Here is a 20,436-nt window from a genome sequence, read left to right on the forward strand (position 1 = left end):
ATCCACATTCCCGTCTATCCAAACTCCCACATAATCCGTATTCAGAACCCCAATTTCCACTGTGTTCACTCGGGACTCCCATCCGGTTCTATGTTCTGGTCTCTTCCTGACAAGAGCCCAGTTGTGTGAAATTGTCCCACTGTCTCCTCCATCTGTCTGCTCTGGTGTCGGAACTGTCAGATCGCAAAGCACGTGTGCGGTGATGGTGTGATCCCTCCTCCTCCTCCTCCTCCTCCTCCAACCCACTTCTCCTTCTCATCATCTCACTCGACAGCACCACTTTGTTCCCATCCACTTTGCTTCGAGCAGACAAACTCCTCGGTGATCTGCTGCCACGCGTTCGGAGAAGCCACCAAGCCCGAGCGCAGGCTCTTGTTTGATGCAAATTGTTTTATTCCTCCCCAACCCCACCCTCGGCTTCTCTCCACTGCGCATTGGCTGCGTGCGACAGTTCCTGAACGCTGACCCACACCCATTTGCCGCTTCAGAGGGCAAACCACATCGTCCGGTAAACTTCACCCGCGAAGTCGTTATATAATCTTGAAACAAGGTAAGAACTGAACTCCATATGCGTTCTCTGTACTGCTTCTGTGTGTTTTCACACATGAGTTTCCGCCGTCAGCATAACGGGGCCCCTTATACATTTCAATAGACTGCTATGTGAGCGATTAATGAACTGTTGTTAATAGAGACCTTCACCATGACTCTCCAGTACACTCCCAGCGGCTCGCACTGACCCGACATTCGTCCAATATCGGGCGGTATCCTGGGAAGGTCTGGAAATTCTGCGGAGAGCACCGCCCGTGTGCCCAATCAGACAGTATTTCATGGGATATCTGGCAGATGTTTTACATTACATCTTGCATAAATTGAATTAAAAAGATCTGTACAATGCGGATTTCCTGCGTAGGACAACTGCGATATAATCAATTACATCTTTTAATTGATAAAGCAAAAATCTGCAGATTCATTGTCTGAAATGAGCATTGTCCACAATCAATTAAAATATGCTTTAATTTACAAAAAAAACTTTTATTTAGCGTATATTACCAACCATGTGCGAAGATGTTTAAATGATTGGCGAATATTTAGGTTATTGGGATCACTGACAGATCGGAGAGACGATTGATGATACTGTGGTGCTCTGGGATTAGCCACATGTGTAGTTCTTTGGAGAGATTTCGAGCGACCCATTTAACTATTCTCATGTTTCTAATGGAACCACAGGGCAAAGGAGGCAACGTTCTGATTGTTCAACACTGTGTATTTGTGTTTGCTTGCCTTTTTGTTGGATTTGTATTCGTTGCAATGCAGAGATTGCACCGACTACTGCTTCAAAGCCTCGATAAATCAACACTTAACTCCCCCCATCCCCAACCCTCCCTCGCTTTACTTTTCCAAACCCACTGAAACGTGACTGAATTATCGATCGATATCCCGAGTAACTAACCGCCGTGCTGCTAATCAGATCCCAGTCCCACATTCATCCTCCCAATGAACCGCTAGCAGCGCCCAGCCAATTGACCTGCAATCCCAACCCGACTGCCGGCATTACACAGTCCGAATTGGATTACTGAGATATCAAGAAACAGCATTTCTGGGACGAATTGTCGCCGACATCTGTTATCGGTCTGGAATACATCAAATAAATCGTTACTAAGAAATGAAAGAAGGCGTGTAAAACATTAAAACGACCAGGAAGAAAATGAGATTTATTTCTATCCTTTGAGTTGTTACTAATCTGTAATCACCCCCCGGGAGGGTGAAGGCAGATTGGTACAATTCAAGAGAAAATTGGATACATTCTTGAAAAGTACCGGTTTCCAGGGCAGTGCAAGGAGCAGAGATGCGATTACACGATCAATTCGCTCAAAGAGCTAGCACGAGAACAACGGGCCGAAACGAAGGTTTCTGTGCCGCTGTAACTTTCCATAGTTCCCACAAAACAAAGCTAGAAAAGGAAAGGAAGGGTTAAATCTGTATGGGACTTGTCTGCCATACAGGATTTCTCACATTTTCATTTTCTCACTTTAGAACAAAACACATTGCCTGAGATAGAAGGCAAGATGTTGCTGCCATTTGTGAATTGTTTGCGGGTATAAATACTTGTGTTTTTTTTAAAGCGAGGTTTGCCATATGCTACAAACTCTCCCTTTATTAGCTGTGGTCTGAAGGCTGAGACCCAGCTGCTGAGAATGAGTGCAGCCCTCCTGTTTGACGTGGAGTCTCTCTGGTATGAAGGGCAGTCTTCTGCCAAGGGCCCCCACTCAGTGTTCATAGATTATTCATTGCGACGTCCTCCCAGAGGGTTCATTGCGTTTCAATCCAAACCCAGGTAATTTCTGTGTAGTGTGACGGCTGTAATTACACAAAAAATCCCACAAAGTTAAAACACTCTCGATTGCATTATATCAATTTCTTTCATTACACCATCAACATTATATCAAGCCATGTATGAGCAGATTTGCAGATAGTGATGCATTTAAGAAATATAAAAAAATATCACTTTTATATTAGTTTGGATACTTTTTAAAGCCTTTTAAATTGACAGTAAATGGCAGCACGTTTAGGAACATTGATGTACAGAGGGATCTTAGGGTTTAAGTCCACAATTCCCTGAAAGTGGCAACACCAGTGGATAGGGTGGTAAAAGAGACATACAGAATGCCTGCTTTCATTGGTTGTGGCACTGAGTATAAAAGTTGGCAAGTCATGTTGCAGTTGTATAAAACTTTAGTTAGGCCACATCGGGAGTATTGTGTGCAGTTCTGATCACTGCATTACGGAAGGATGTGGAGGATTTAGAGAGGGTGCAGAAGAGGTTCACCAGGATGTTTATAAGATAAGATATAAGATATTTAGTTATTAGTCACATGTACATCGAAACACAAGTGAAATGCGTCTTTTTGCATTACTGGGAATGTGCTGGGTGCAGCCCGCAAGTGTTGCCGCTCTTCCGGCGCCAACATAGCATGCCCACAGCTCCCAACCTGTACATCTTTGGAATGTGGGAGGAAACCGAAGCACCTGGAGGAAACCCACGCAGACACACGGGGAGAACATACAAACTCCTTACAGACAGCGGCGGGAATTGTCTAGAATGAAGAGTATTAATAGCTATAAGGAGAGGTTGGATAAACTTGGACTGTTTTTGCTTGAGTGTAGGAGGCTGAAGGGTGACCAAATAGAAGTATATAACAATGAGAGGCACGGATAGGGTAGATGGCCAGGATGGAAATGTCATATACAAGAGAGCATAGCTTTAAAGTGAAGGGGGAGATTTGTGAGGCAAGTTTTTTTTTACAGAGAGAGTGGTAGGTGCCTGGAACATGCTGCCAGAGGAAGTGGTAAAAGCAGATACAATGGCACTGTTTAAAAAGCATTGTGCAGGCAGATGGAATTAATTTAGATTGGCATTGTGGTCAGCACAGACACCATTGGGCTGAAGGATCTGTTCCTGTTCCGTACTGTTCTATTTTATACTTATAAGATGATCTACATTGTTACTGTAACATTGCCTTAAACATGCAACGTGCAAGTAGTAATATTTGTGTTGTATTATCTTAGCCTTGAACATACTGTGACTTAGAGTAATTCAGTAATGATGTATATACTAATTCTGCTTTCTCAGTGTCAGGACCAATAGTTCCTCCAAATCTGTTAGTGCTTGGGATCAATGGAAAAGACATCCAGATTTGCAGGCGTGCCAAGTAACACCTAGTGATAAGATACTGCAGTGAGCAAAAAAAGAGATAAAATAATTTTGGTGTTACTGACCATGTCGTGTCACATTCTATTTTAAAAAGTAATAATTTAGTATGAATGGGAGAAAGTTAGGTGATGTAGCAGAGCTGTGGGAATGGAGGAGTGGTGTTTATAAGGCTTTAAAAACACCAATTTAAGTCAACAGAACTATATGAATATTTAATGGAATACCATTTTATGGTGGTATATTGAATATAAAACGTGAAGTATAATGGTGTACAACTGTAAGTAAGATCAAAAGAACAGCAAATTCACTATGATGCTGTCTGATTTGAGTAAATATTAATTTTAAAATGATTTAAACATCAGAAATTGTGTTTGTAACTGTGGAGTTATTTGATATTTAAAATCATTTTTGCAGCCAGCTATGACACTGGAATGTACCACCTAATTTAATGATTCAACCAGAGACCAAACCGCAAGAATAGTGGTTAGAAAGGCTATTGAAGGATAAGGAGATTTAGAAATAGATCACATTGAAACGGAACTATAGATCATGTAGAGGACAAAGTGGTTGGGAATGAATGACCTGTTTGCATGTTTAACTTTCATATAATATTGGTATTCACAGAATTATTTAAGAAGTTAATACAGGTCCACAGGGAGGGTTTTTTTTAAGTGTTAATTCTTGAATAGATTTTTTGCAATATTGGTGTTATAATAAATCTAAAAATTCAAGCACCTCCAATAGTTTGTGGATCAATATCTCATTTTAAAACATTATCCTTTTTTAATTATCATTGTTACATGAAAACTGGTTACTAGAACTGTTGTGCATCAGACAAAATTATCTCCATCGCATTGGCATCTTCCAGCTTCCCTTATAAATAAAACTATTCATTCACTCTCAAAATTTGTGCAAAGATCCAGCTAACTAATTCAATTTAAAGCACAGTTTGAATACCAGACCATTTTGAACTTTATAGTTCTATGGCACAACATACAGTGTAATAACTAATCTATCAGAATGATCACAGGGTGATTTATGTGGGAAATACAAATACAATAGAAGCTGCTTTTTGTGATTGAACTTTGTGGGGAAGGAGAGAGAATTTAATTTTTGTCGCATCCACCTTGAGAGTGTGTGATGCTGACAGTGGATGACAAAAGTGAAACAATGTCTCACTTTGCCATAAGTGACAAATGTCATCTCATGTACAGAAAGCATCAGAAACAGAAATGTAGCATTTCAATGAAAGCCTTAAGCCAGCTAGCCATCATAACCTTGACCCAGATCCAAATTCATTGACTTTAATTTCCTCCTTCATCTTGAACCCATTTTATAGTGTCTTTCTGCTACAGGAGTGTATTTGTTCCACTAGACCAGAAGAAATAGGAGCAAGTGTGGGGCATTTGACTATTTGAGCTTGCTTCATCAAAATACTGGCTGATCTTCTACCTCCACACATTTTCCTACATTCCCTTAATTTAGAAATTTATTGATCTCAACTTTCAACACATTAATTGAGTCCTCGAGTGTAAACAATTCCAAAATGTTCATCACACTCTGCATGAAGAAATCCCTCCTCATCTCGGTTCTAAACAGCCCCCCTTTATTCAAGTCCATTTTTTGGGTAAAAAGACAATCTGTACACTAAGTGTGGCCCTATATAATTGCAGTAAGACACTCATGATAATGTCCAACATACGATTTGCCTTCCTAATCATTTGCTGCACCTACATGTTGGTTTTTGGTGACTTGGACACAAAGACACCTAGGTCCCTTCGAACATCAACATTACCCAATCTCTCACCATTTGAAAAATAATCCGTTTTTCTGGTTTGTGCACCAAATTGAATAACTTAACATTTCAACATATTGGATCTGTCGTGCTCTTGCCCACCCATTCAACTTGTCTATATCCCATTGAAGTCTCTTTACATCCTCCTCCCTACATACAATCCTAGCAGTTTTGTAACATCAGCAAACATAGATATATGACATTTGATCACTCATCCAAGTTGTCTAGAATCTAATAATGGCTGAAAAGAAATGTTCCTTTTGACAATTTTCTTCTCTTGTTAGTGGATTCCTGAAGCACTTTCGTTCCACAGTTAGTGGGTAAAATAATTGGTGTCCCACTGTTTTATTCTCTCCATTATTTTGCCCTTCTCTATTCTCCATCCACTACAGAACGTGCCTCTGAATGAGTAGAAACCTGTTCGTGGGCAGCAGTTAGCAGAATTTTTCAATCAATCCAGAAAAAAAACATTCACTACTACTCATTGTTCCCTGTTACTTAGCCAATTTTCTATCTTTGCTACTATGGTCTCTTTTATTCCATGACCTTCAATCTCGCTGACAAGCCTATTATGTGGCACTGTATCATTTCCTATTGGAAGTCCATTTACACCATATCAACTACAATTCCCTTGTCAACTCTCTGTTTTACATCATTAAAAAACTGCATCAAATTAGTTAGGCACAATTTACCTTCATGCTGTCTGGAAACGCTTTTCTTTAGGTCCTGAGTTGAATTCCTGTAAATTAACATCTAACAGTCCCGGACAGCACATTAGAACAGATTTAGATGATTCAGTCTCCAAATTTACTCTTCATATCCATTCATATGGCAGTGTTCAAGATCAGAATTTCACAAATCTCCATCCTTCCAATTTTTGGTTCAGTTGACCAATACATTAAGGCATTGCTTGATGCTATTCCAGGGGTCAGTTAATTGAATGCATGCTATCTCAGCTTTCAATGGAATCAGCTCATTTCCTTTGACCTATTTTCCAGGGGGATTTTCTGTTCATTACCCATTCAGCTACAAATTAACATTACTGAATGTATGACAACCTCTGCCTTGTATCTGCTGGGTTATTATGTGTCCCAATTGATCTGTTCATAGCCTTTGCGGGAGTTGTGTCCATATGTCGGTTTGTGGAGGTGTTATAAAGATGCAGAGGAGATAATTTCTTGCTTTTCGATTTGCCAGGTGCTTTCTTTATTCAAGTTCTCTGATTCATTGCAAGGACTATTCCAGCCCCAATGCTGTGCAATTAAACATGACCTTCAGAGATTGAATAATGATTCCTCCAAATAAATTATTGTATCTTAATAATTTTTCTAAAAGTTCAATGCTCCAAGCAGCCAGAAGCCACATGTCAAAATCAATTATCTTTTTGTTCCTCTCTGCACTCTTTTTTTAAATGCATTTGTGACCTTTTTGAATGCATAGGGGTCAGAACTGGATGCATTACTTTAGGCCTGATCTCACTAGTGTTTCAGACAGTTAAAGTGGAAAGCCGCTTTTTTCCAACTTTTTCCTTTTCACAATGGAGTGATAATTCACAGGGCTTTTCAACAAAGAGTTAGTTCCATTCAATACTTAAAGCAGAGAAGTAAATATTTAGTTTTGATGTTGATGAGTGGATGTATGGAAATCAGATCTTGTTATACTGTATCCGTACAACTTGTCTGCTCTATTAAAAGAAAAATTGCTAGAAGTACTCAACGGGTCAGGAAGCATATGTGGAAAGAGAAACAGAGTTAGCATTTCACTTGAAGACCCATCATCCGAACTGCCTGATGCATCTCGTTCATATAAGGTCCAGTGCAGACTAATCTGCCCAGTACTGCCCTTGCATGAAGGTTAGGTCACTGACAGCAAGTAACCTTTTCTTTTAAGATCAAAAGTATGAATTATGTCTCTTTGATTACACATCCCAACATATTTATACTAATGTTTATTTTTTTATTTTAATTGCTTTAATAAGGTTTCTACCTTGGTGCTGTAATGAAACAGCTCTTATTAAAGTCACTGATGATGCCCTTTGTAATTTCTCACCTCTGTGCTTTCTCAACTTATCCACAGCTTTAACGTGGTATACCACACCATCTCCTTCAATGCCGTTTCACCATCATTCAATTGGGTGAGCCAACATTTGCCTGGTTCTATTCTAAACCATCCAGTCATAGCCAGAGGATCACTGCAATGAGTTTTTTTCCTGTGCCTCAATGTTACTCCCATTGTCCCCTAATGATCTATCCATGGCCCACCCTCATTTCTCAACTATATGCTGTCCCCATCAACATCGTTGGAAAGAGGTCATACAAAACTCTGCAATCTAGACACCAAGTTCCATTAACCCATCAACTCTTTGCTTAGGGACCTATGTTGGCTTGCCCTTAAACTCTCATCCTTGTTTTCAATTTCTTCCATTGCCTCACGCTCCTCCAAATGCAGTCTTTTGTTCATTCCCCAGTTTACTCACTCCACCATCGATGTCGGTTCTTTCAAGTGCTATGGCTGTCAGCTCTGGGATTCCCTCCCTAAACCACTTTACCTTTCTCTTCTTTTAAAACTTTCCTTAAAACCTACTTCTTTGTTCACAGTTTGATTCCACAATTTAAAAAGTTTTTTGAACTGTTCTAATGTAGGACAGTGTCAAGTCCCTCTGAATTCCTCCGGATAATTCTCTCCTTTCTCATCACTTATCACCAGCAGCAGTGCAGCTTACAAACTTCCTGATGTGGTACTTAACCAGCCCTAGTGTGAGAGGAAATGATTTATCTTACTGAACTCAACTACTCACTTCAAGAAATATCCCAGTTATGTCCTCTCTTCTCTCAAAGAGAAAGAAATTTGTCAAAGGCAGTAATACAATCTGAGCAGTACCCAAATTACCACCTGCCAACATTCAGTTCCATTGCAGCTAACACTGCCCTTATACTTGCAGCAAATTGATTATTTTCCATGTATAAAACAGAGCATTAGGGGGCGATGAGAAATACACCCTGGCAGGAGAAACAAAGTCTGGTGGATTCTACATGCACACACGTTCTATGCAAGTACACACACACACATACACTCGTGTGTGCACACACACACATATATTCTAAGCAAATACAATCACACACTCTATGCAAGTATATGTGCGCACAGGCGTGCTACATGCAAGTACACTCACACACATGTTCATAAAATCACAGAATCATACAGCATGGAAACAGGCCATTCAGCCCAACTCCTCCACACTGACCATTGGGAACCCTTCTGTATTAACCCCATCGCCCATCACTTGGTCCATAGCCCTCTGCCTAAGTGATTTCAAGTGCTTATCTAGACACTTAAATGCTGTCAGCGACCTAGCTTCAACCACTCTCTCAAGCCTTGCATTCCTGGTACTCCCCACTCTCTTGGGTGATATAGGTCCCCTTCATATCCCTTCTGAATCTCTTTCTCCTTACCATAAACTTATGTCCTCTAGTTTTATCTACCCTTGATATAAGGAAAAGTTTTCTGCAGTCTACCCTATCTATACACCTCATAATTTTATACACCTCAGTCATGGTCCCTTCTAACTTCCTCTGCTCCAGGGAGAACAGACCCAGCTTCTCCATTCTCTCCTCATAACTGAACTGCCTCATCTCAGGCAACATCATGGTGAATCTCCTCTGCACCCTGTCCAGCGCAATTACATCCATCCTATACCTTGGTGACCAGAACTGCATGCAGTACTCCAGCTGAGGTCTGACCAAGGTTTTATATAGTTGGAGCATAACATCTCTACTTCTGTACTCAATATCCCAACCAATGAAGGCCAGCATCACATATGCCTTCCTAACCTCGTTGCTTATCTGTGTTCAAGGATCTATGTACTTGTACTCTGAGGTCCCTCTGTTCCTCAATAATCACTAAGACCCTACCATTCAGCGTGTATGTCCTAGCCTCATTAGTGGTCCCAAAGTACGTCACCTTACATTTGTCTGGTTTAAACTCCATCTGCCATTTTTCCCCTTAATATTGCCCTACTTTTTCCCCTTAATATAATAATATAGAATGGCTTTGGATTTAACTGTTTGCTAGTAATTTCTCATGACTCCTCTTTGCCTTCCTAATTTCCTTTTCAAGCACCTCCCTACACTCTATACTCTCGATATGCCTTCCCCATCATTAGTTCCCCATACCAGTCATATGCTTCCATTTTTTTCTCCTTATCCAACCCTCAATATCCTTTGATATCCAGGGTTCCCTCTACTTGTTATCCCTGACTTTTACCCTTATGGGAATATGTTGGCCTTGAACTCTTGCCATTCCTCCTTTGAATTCTTCCCACTGTGCATTCTTATGTTAATGAAGTTATCCTTACTCGAGTTTAAGAGCTTTATTACTGGCCCATCCCTATTCTTTTCCATAACCACTTTAAAATATATGGAGTTATGGTCACTGTCTCCAAAATGTTCCTCCACTGACACTCCTTCCACTTGACCAGCTACATTCTCCAAGATAAGGTCCAGTAACATTCCTTTCCTTGTTGGTCTGTCTACATATTGTGTCAAAAAGCTCTCCTGGACACACCTCAAAACTTCTGTCCCCTCTGAGCCTTTAACACTACGGCAATCCCAGTTAATATTTAGAAAATTGAAATCTGCCAGTTCGATAACCCTATTTTTATTGCATCTCTCTGATAGTTGCCTACATATCTGTTCCTGTTGACTGTTGGATCTGTAAAACACCCCCAGCAAAATGATCACACCCTTTTTGTTTCTCATGTCTTCTGGAATAGATTTTTGCTTCTATACCTTCTGGAATATCCTCCCTCAGTACTGAAGTAATGCAATCTTTGATAACCTCCTCCCTTTTACTCCCCACTCTGTCTCGCCTGAAAATTCATTTTCCTGTGATATTAAATTGCCAGACCTTCAACCTTGTCTCAGTAATGGCAACAATACTGTAGATCGTGTTAATTAAAGCTTTGAGTTCACCTATTTTACTGGTGATACACCTTGCATTAAAATAGATGCAGTTTAGCTTTGAATTTCCTTGATGTTCCTTTAGTTGCTTATTCTGCTTACTGGACTTACTAACTATTTCCCCTCTAGGTGCTTGTGCCTTTCCACCTGGACAACTATCTTGAGCCCCCTTTCCCTGCTAACTCAGTTTAAACCTCCCCTTACAACACTAGCAAACCTCCCAGCAAGGATGTTGGTCCCACTCTGCACGTACTCACTTGAATGTACGTTGCATGCATGTACACTCCCTCATGTGTACTCTCTCTCTCTCTCTCTCTCTCTCTCTCTCTCACACACACACACACACACACACACACACACACACACACACACACACACACAAACACACACACACACACATACATATTCTGTGCAAACACACTCAAATGTAGACTGATACAAAAATCTTAGGCTAGTAATCAAGAAGCCTAGGCTAATGATCTGGAGACATGCTCCTACATATTCGTTGGAACACTAAGGGACTGAGGGGAGATTTTATTGAGCTGTGTAAAGTTATGAGAAGCTGAGACAGGATAAACTGAAAGGACCTAGTTCCTAGGCAGAGAGATAAGTAACTAGAAAACATTTATGTTGAATGATAGATGGGTTAGAGAGGAGTTGTGGAAGAAAATATTTCATTCAACAAGAGATGAGGATCTGGAACTCACTCCCTGGAAGCAGAAACCCTTAACATATTCAACAAGTTCCTGGGTGAACACAGCTTGCAGCAAAACAGACCAAGAGCTGGGAATTGGGATTAACCTAAAATCCACTTTTTGTTTGATGACATGGATTGTTAAGCCAAAAGGGTGCCGTGCCATAAATTTCTATGATTCCTTGATCCACTTCTAGCAGCAGGGCCATTTAACTTAGCTAATTAAATAAATCCAAAGTAAAAAGCAAGAATCAATAATGCTAACTGTGAAACTTCACCAACATCTTTTAGCAAGGAAGTCTACTACTAGTCCTGGTGCAGTGTCTCAATCTGAAACGTCAACAATTTCTTTTCCCCCACAGATGCTGCTTGACCCACTGAGTTCCTCCAGCAGATTGCTTTTTGCTCCAGATTCCAGCATCTGCAGTCCCTTGTGTCTCCAGCCTACTACCTTTACCTGGCTTCATTTAAATGTGGGCTCCAGACCCACAGCAATGTCACAGACTCTTGGGCGCCCTCTTACAATGGCCTAGGAAGCCATCCAGTTCAAAGACGATCAGGAGTGGGCATTAAATACTGGTTTTGCCAGTCCTGCGTACAACCTGGAGTAAATGGCAAATCCATTCATAGGCAGACAGACACAGACGCAGACACACAGACAGACAGACAGACACACACACACACACACACACACACACACACACACACACACACACACACACACACACACACACACACACACACACAAATGTAGTAACCTAATTTTCTGCAGAAATAATTCAATAGCAATCAGTCACGGAGCCACTGAAGTAATGTGTAGTGGCCTGACTGTCCCAGGCTAATTCAAGACAGGCTGAATAGCTTAGTAAGTCCCAATGACTGCATGTACCTACTAAAGCTTCACAGGCAACAAACAATTTTTCTGGAGGAACTCAGTGGGTTGAGCAGCATCTGTGGGGGGAAAGAAATTGTTGACATTTCAGATTGAGACACTACATCAGGACTAGTAGTAGACTTCCTCCCTAAAAGACATTTTGGGTTGAAGCCCTACATCAGGTTCCCTCCACTTGCTGAGTTCCTCCAGCAGATTGTATGTTGCTCCAGATTCCAGCATCTGCAGTCTCTTGTGTTTCCAAAGCATCACAGGAACCTAGAAATGTCATTATTAGCTTGCTTCAATTTACTACCTTCTACCTCTTACAGAGAAATTAGCACTATAATAATTTTTAAAAAAAATTTATTTAGAGGTTTCTGTTACAGCGGAGATATTGGGAGAAGAGAAAGGAAAGCTTTTACGTGTGGACAATGGGAAAAACCAAATAAATTGAATCGTCACACTTCCAGTAGGGGTAGGGTTCTCTTTTCAGGGTACTTAGACCACTTGCTTTTATCCCCTGTGACATTTGTTAAATGATGTCAAGAAGCTACAGAGGAAGTGCAGTGCAATAAGGTGCAAGGTCACAACGAGGTAGATCGTGAGGTCAGAGTCCATCTCATTGTATGAGGGAACTGTTCAATAGTCTTATCACAATGGGGTAGAAGCTGTCCTTAAGTCTGGTGGTACATGCCCTCAGGCTCCTGTATCTTCTACCCGATGCAAGAGGAGAGAAGAGAGAATGGGTGGGGTCTTTGATTATGCTGGCTGCTTTGCCAAGGCAGTGAGAGGTAAAGACAGAGTCCATGGAGGGGAGACTGGTGTCCGATAGAGTTAGTGCAGAGTCTGGCCACACAGTCAGGAGTGTATAGGGAGTAGAGTGCTGAGGACGCAGCCTTGTGGGGCGCCAGTGTACTCCCTGTACCAGGGCACTCCCTGGAGTGATCGAGGTTGAGGCATGATGAAGTGTATAAAATGATGAGGGGTATGGATAGGGTGGACTGCAGGAAACTTTCCCCCACATCAGAGGTATATAAAACCGGAGGACAGAGGTTGAGGAAGAGGGAGGGAACGGTGAAGAGGTTTCAAGGGGATCCGTTCTCACCCAAAGAGAGAGCGGTGAGTACCCGGAACCCACTGCCGAGGAAGGTGGTGGAGGCAGAGTCACTGACTGGACGAGCACTTGAATGGCCCGGGGGTGGGAGGCTATGGACCAAGTGCTGGGAGGTGGGACCAGTCTGGGCGGGTGCCCACTGGTCAGTGTGGACATGGTGGGGGAAAACAGCCCACGTCCACGTTATACGAGTCTCTCCCAATGGCACGCGGGTCAGTGGGTTAATTGGCCACTGTAGATTGTCTACCCCGCCCCACCCCCACAGTGTGGATGAGGGGCATTTGATGGGAAATGGGGGGGGGGGGTAAGAAATGAAGACCGGTTGGGGTAGGATTAGTGTAAGTGGGTGGGGCTGATGGTCAGCACAGACTCAATGGGCCGAAGGGCCTGTTTCCCTGCTGAATGATTCTCTGACTCTCCATGAATCTTAACTGTCTCCTCGTCTTTATCAGACCTGCTCTGAAATTAGCTGTTGTAATGCACATAAGGGACATGAGTGACTTTTGATGCATTTGTGTGATAAGAAACCTGTCCTGGTTGCTCTCCTCTCTCCATGGGAGTATTTTGTCCAATCATGTTTTGAAACTTCAGTGCCTGCTTCAGATGTCTCGTCGTTTTTCAGTTGCTATAGAGCTTTTTCTACCTCTTGCATGTCTAGGACGGGGGTGAGACTGGACTAAGGAGCACGCTATGGAATGGTGTCATGGATATTTACCTTAAAAACACTGTCTTAATTAAGAGTTCTTCAAAGTGCTCCTGTCAGTAGTGCTGATTGCATCTATACCTTTGATTAGCTGGCATGATAAGCAACCACAATCAAGGGTATCCTATCAGGCCAACATCTCCAGCACTGAGGCTCTTACCACACTCAGGCTATACTGCTCACATTCACGACACTAGACTCCATCAAGAGGCACACTGGGCACTGTCAGGGTGAGGGTTTATCAGGCAGCACCGAGAAAATGCTTTAAAGATGTTTTCAAAACCTTTGGGGGGAAAAATGTTCCATCTTCACCAACATGGGAATTCTTTCCTCATGGAGAAGGAGAATCTGGAATGGCACTGAGAACCTTGAATCGGGAGCACATGAAAGCCCCCCAAAAAATGGCATAAGTAACACACCACCTTCCATACTGCCCACCCATTTTTCCCACCTGTGGCAGGGTCTGTAGATCCCACATTGACCTCATCAGCCACCTCAAAACACATAAAACTGGAGTGCAAGCAAGACATCCTAAGCTGCCCAAGGAGAAGACTATTTGATTGCCAGTTTAACATTAGTGTTGGCAGATCAAAAGTGTCAATGGAAGAACGATGCATATCTCACAATTGGAGGAAATAAAATAGGAAGCAGAGAAAGGTTTGTCTCCGCTGGACTTCACGGACTTTACATAATGGACATCTGCCTCTAACAATCAACAAACAACTGGTAACTTCCCAATCATTAAGAAGGCACACAGATAAATGTGAGAAGTTACAAGTAGAAAAGCAGTCTAACAGAACCTCTTTTACATTAAAAAAAATTTAAACTAGAAATATCAGTTACCAGGAGTGATCATTACTGCAGGTGGTATAAGTGGACTTAGAAAACAATTTCTGGAAGCAGAGAGTGTGGAGGGTATAAAATGATGAGGTATATTTAACAAGTATGACAAAACATATGCTCATAAAGGCATACAGCATGGAAACAGGCCTTTCAGCCCAACCTGTCCATGCTGACCAAGATTCCCATCTAAGCTAGTCCCGTTTGCCTACGTTAGGCCCATATCCCTCTAAACCTTTCCTATCCATGTACCTGCCCAAGTACCTTCTAAATATTGTTAATGTACCTGCCTCCACCACTTGGCAGCTTGTTCCATATACTGAGTACCCTCTGGGAGAAAAAGTTGCCCCTTAGGTTTCTATTAAATCTCTCCCCTCTCACTTTAAACCTATGCCCTCCAGTTCTTGATTCCCCAACCCTGGGAAAAAGACTGTGCGCATTCACTTTTTCTATGCTGTTCATAATTTTATACACCTCTATAAGATCACCTTTCATTTTCCTACATTCCAATGAAAAAAGTCTCAACCTGCTCAACCACTCTCCATAACTCAGCCCCTTGAATCCAGGTAACATAAATCTCCTCTGCACTCTTTCCAGCTTTATGGCATCTTTCCTATAACAGGGTGACCAAAACTGAACACAATATTCCAAATGCGGCCTCACCAACATCTCGTACAACTGCAACATAACATCCCAACTTCTATACTCAGTGCTCTGACTGATAAAAGCCAATGTGCCCAAAGCCTTCTTCACCACCCTGTCTACCTGCGACACCACTTTCAGGGAACCATGTAGTTGTACTCCTGGATCTCTCTGTTCTACCGTTCTAGGGCCCTGCCGTTCATTGTGAAAGTCCTACCCTCATTTAATCTGTGACTCAAGATTTATAAATCTAGATTATTACACACAATTCTTTTTGGTGGCTAATTGAATAGTAACTTATTGACACAAGAATTTTGCACTTACATAGATGATAACTATAGCTCTCCACAGAATTTTCATTGCCACTTGGGGAAATGAGTAGTTCCAACCACTTAAGTTTCTCAAGTTGATCCAATTAAAATAATTATGAGCATAATGAATAAAATCAGAAGTAAAAACTAAGATAGAACATGTATTATGACAATTATACCTACACTATAAATGTGTTGAAATGGTAATGGCAGAAGTTGAATGCTTGACTCTAATGGCCATTTTCACATTTTGACATTTAAAAGACAATTGGACAGGTACATGGATAGGAAAGGTTTAGAGGGATATGGGCCAAACATGGGCAAATTGGATTAGCTTAGATGGGCATCTTGGTCGGCATGGACAAGTTGGGCCAAAGGGCCTGTTTCCATGCTGTATTACTTTATGACTCTATGTCTACATGACAAACATCCAAACAATTTATTGTTGGGTATTCTTCTGTGAATGTCTTCATTTAGTTGGATTCTATTAATCACTTCTGTCAATCTATTTGTACTACAAATCAAAAGAAACAGTGAAGTGCAAAACACTCACTTGGAGGCAGGACGAAGATAGGTGGGATCATCTTGAGGTCAACCTGATCATAGAATCGTAGAGAATTTGCAACACAGGCCATTTGGCCCACCATATCTATGTTGGTCACAGAAAAACCATCAACCTAATCCTTCATGTACACACCCAACTATTGTTTAAATGTGGGGAGGACTTCACACTTTCAGGGAATGAGTTCCAGATCCCTGCCACCATCTGGATGAAAAACTTTCCTTCCCTCTTGCCTAAGGCATATACCAATTACTTTAAATCTCCCAGTTCCTTGTTAGTGACCAATACCCACAGCTCCTACTGCTCCACCCCACTCTCTAATATCAAGATGAGCTTCAGAGCGCCATCACGGTCTCTAACAAGACTGCACCTGCAACATTTTATACTGTTCTGGTCTCCCTGCCTAAGGGAGGATATTTTTGCAACAGAAAGGCAAAAGTTCACCAGACTTCATGACAGGTTATAATTCTTTTTGGCAATTTGGTAATTAAGACCTAAGAGAAAAGCACTTGAGAGCATTGTTGATGACTGCTCACCTAGCCTGATGTGTTGATGTTCTGGAACCACAGAGCTATCAATGAGCTGGAATACTTCCCACTTGCTCCAAATAATCCTGCAGTTCAGTTTTGGGAGAAGTATCCATCTGTGTTGGGAAACTAAGTAGCTTCACCTGAATAAAACCCTTCAGCACTCCACATACTGGAGATTTTCAACCTTGGCTCATTCTAGCCTACATCTAATCTGTCTGAATTTAGCTGAGGAGACTGAAATTCACAATGGGCAAACAGCAGATTTTGCAACATTCATTTTTTTATTAGCTGATGATTAATCAAGTTTCTGTCCACTTCAGACACCTACTTAACTAATACAAAAGATGAGCATTGAAAAAGTATTACAACTGTATCTACTTTAATAGGAAAAAAAGTAAATGGCCATTTCAATGGATTCATTGTCCAGAACAGCTGTTATTACGCCTCAATAACCACCCATGATTTTGTTTTTAGTTTTGTGATTCATAAAACCGAATTAGATATTGATTGTATATTGTAGAGGAGTTTCAATGGCTTTATAGCTGAGCTAATGAAGTGCTGGGTTGCCATCGAAATGCACCCATCTTTAAATCCACTTGATCCTTATCAATGTTTTGTTAAAGGAAATTATACTCTGAATTGTTCCAAAATTACAAAGGAAAACAGATATGCTATTACTGATAAATATTGACATGCCCCTTTCAACATGTTCTTAATATTAAACTGAAGAAAGGGGATAGCATGGGACCAGATGTTTAGTATAGGATTCTCCCTCATGAGGATTCTCTCTGTTAACATCACAAAGGGGAACAGTTAGAAGAGTACAATATTCCCAAGTGCGCTGAGTAAATCATATTTTATCCATTGAAGCAAACTTCTTGTGCAGGCACATTTGTCCCCAGGCAGCTTCACACAAACCAAATTCCCCAGGAATTTATCCCGTCAGTAGCCCAAAAAATATATATTCTACCCTGATGTTGAAATTCTGTTACACTGAATTTCTAGGCAAAAGAGTTTTAAATGGTACCGTCTCCAAAAAAACACTGGACTTTTATGTGTATATCACTGTTATGGCACTAACGTATCTGCCATGCTGCGACCTTGCTACTGTCCCTGGATACAGAAAGAACATTTGATCAGCAGTGGAAGTTCTTCCTCGTGACTCTTGACATCATTTTTATTTTGTTGTCATTCAATCACATGATCTGGACATGGCTGGTCACACTGGCTCTTATTGTCCATTCCTAATTATCACTGAACTGAGGAGGCACTGACTATATGGATGAGTCTGGAGACGAGTATTGGCCGGACTGAGTAAGAAATCTGAAATAAGAGCAGAGAATGCTGGAGAATCTCAGCAGGTCAGGCAGCATCTCTGTTCTTTCTCTCCATAGATGCTGCTTTTGCAGCATTTTCTGGTGTTATTTGATGCCAGTGAACCAGGTGGATTTTTATGGATATCTTTGCCGAGACCAACTTTAAATCCAGATTTACTTAGATACTTAAATTTAAGTTCCTTTGCCACTACAGTGGCATTCAAAATCATAATTCTGAATCAATGCAGCAGAGTGCTGGTTTGATCCATGTGATTTATACCTTGCAATTGGTGATAAGGGTTTAGGGTGACACATAAGAGGCTGGTGTATTAATTAAAAGCCCAAGGTATAGGAGGAACTGTTAGCATAGATTTAAAATCTGGCTGTCACATAGAAAAACTAGGAGCTGGAATAAATGGGTCATTTTCAGGCTGGAGGGATGTAACTCATGGAGTACCCCAGGGATTGACTCTTGGCCCTCAATTGTTTACTATTTACATTAATGACTTGAAGGAGGGAACGAAATGTAAGGTATGCAAGTTTGCCAATGATATGAATATAGGTGGAAGGGCATGTTGCGATAAGGATATTGTTATTCTGCAATGGAATATAGATGGAATAAGTGAGTAGGTGAAAACCTGATAAACAGAGTTTAATGTAGGGAAGTGTGAAGATATGCACTTTAGTAACAGGAAGCAAAGGTGGACCGTTATCTAAAGGTGAGACACTGCAATGAGTGAAGTTCAGGGGGATCAAGGGGTTCTAGTGTGTGAATCACAAAATGTCAGTAGGCAAGTTAAGAAGGCAAATGGCATGTTGGCTTTTATTGTGAAGTGGTTGGAGTTTAAGAATAGGGAAGTTTTGTTACTGTTGTGCAGGGTGTTGTGAGGCCACAACTGGAACACTGTGCACAGTTTTGGCCCTCTTACCTAAAGAAGAATATGATAGCATTGAAGGCAGTCCAAAGGAGATTTACCAGGCTGAGAGGGTTGTCCTATCAAGAGGGGCTAGACAGTTTGAGTCTGCATTTCTTGGAGGTTATAGTTATAAGTGGCGACTATATTCAAACATATAAGATCCTAAGGGAGCTTGACAGGGTAGATGTTCTCACTTGTGGGAGAGTCACGAACAAGAGGACATTGCTACAAAATAAGGGACTGGTCATTTAAAATTGAGGTGCGTAGAAAATTTCTTCTCTCAGTGGATTGTGAATCTCTGGAATTCTCTGTCCCAAGAGTGGTGGAGGCCAGATCTTTAGATATATTTAACATGGATAAAGATAAATATACAGATCGAGGAAATGAAGGTTATGCAGGACCAGCACAGAAGGGGAGTTGAGGACAGCATAGATCAGCCATGATCACATTGAATGTCGGGACAGGCTTGAGGGGCCGAGTGGCCTACTCCTGCTCCTAGTTTCTTGTGTTCTTGTGAGTCACTCGACACAGGACACTCAACCTCTGACCTGCTCTTGCTGCCACAGTAATTAAGTGGAGAATTTGATGATGGTAATCTCATTGAATGTCAGGGGCAAAATCCTGTACTCAGACGGCACAATCTAAGTGTACACCAAGGGTTTTGTCACTCCCTTATTCTAATGTCATGAGGGACCATGAGCAAGGTATTAAATACTTTAGACATCACAACAAAAATTGCCCCCATGTACAAAGGAATTCCCTCTGCTAACCAACATACAACTAGCAAGTGAAGACTGCTCATATCACTTAGGTATGGCATAAACATAATGATATCTTTCACCATCTCTTCTATCTTTTGTTTTTGATATCACCAGAAGGTATCAGCTAGAATGTTCTGTGGCTTGTATAACCTTGCGTTCCTCTGGGTGGGCAAAATGGTGCAAAAATACCTCAATTATGTTCAGTTCCTGAAAAAGGAGAGCAAGCATTTGGTCTCCTAAATCTCAGCTATTACTGCTTAACCCCAGCAAAGTCAATGGCTGGAAATTGAGACCAAGATCTCCTTATAAACCCTCTGTAAAGTTTACCAAACACAAGGGACCAGCTGAGAGACAGAAATACCCATTCCTGTGAAGAGAGAAGTCCATCCTTCCCTCACCATCAGCTCTCTCCCAATCTGCCACATTGAAGCTACTAGAAGGACCAACCTCTGGCAAACTTTGGTGTGAGTTAGGGATCACCAGCTTGGGCCAGTATCTCCAACAAAGCCAGAAATTGCCCTACCACTAGATAGGTGCTACGTTACACCTCTTCAGATGACCAATACCAATATCTCCCAGTGAAGTATTACTGCTCTAGCCTTTTAGTACTGCACACTTCAATACTTTCTCCATTCTCCAACAATCATATCTCCATCTCATGTACCAGGCTGGATGTCTAATTACAGGACAGAAATCCCAAAGGAAAC

General features: G+C 41.4%; 1 protein-coding gene across 2 annotated transcripts in view; it reads left to right on the forward strand.

The window, feature by feature from the left end:
- The first annotated feature begins 289 nt into the window (after positions 1 to 289).
- LOC127579947 (voltage-dependent calcium channel gamma-5 subunit) overlaps positions 290 to 20,436 on the forward strand; it is a 31,530-nt gene continuing 11,383 nt past the window's right edge. For both annotated transcript variants that reach the window (XM_052033022.1, XM_052033023.1), the window contains exon 1: positions 290 to 550. The gene's annotated coding sequence lies outside the window, so the exon portion shown is untranslated. The remainder of the gene's footprint in view (positions 551 to 20,436) is intronic.

This window comes from Pristis pectinata, chromosome 18, assembly GCF_009764475.1.
Source record: "Pristis pectinata isolate sPriPec2 chromosome 18, sPriPec2.1.pri, whole genome shotgun sequence".
NCBI lineage: Eukaryota > Metazoa > Chordata > Chondrichthyes > Rhinopristiformes > Pristidae > Pristis > Pristis pectinata.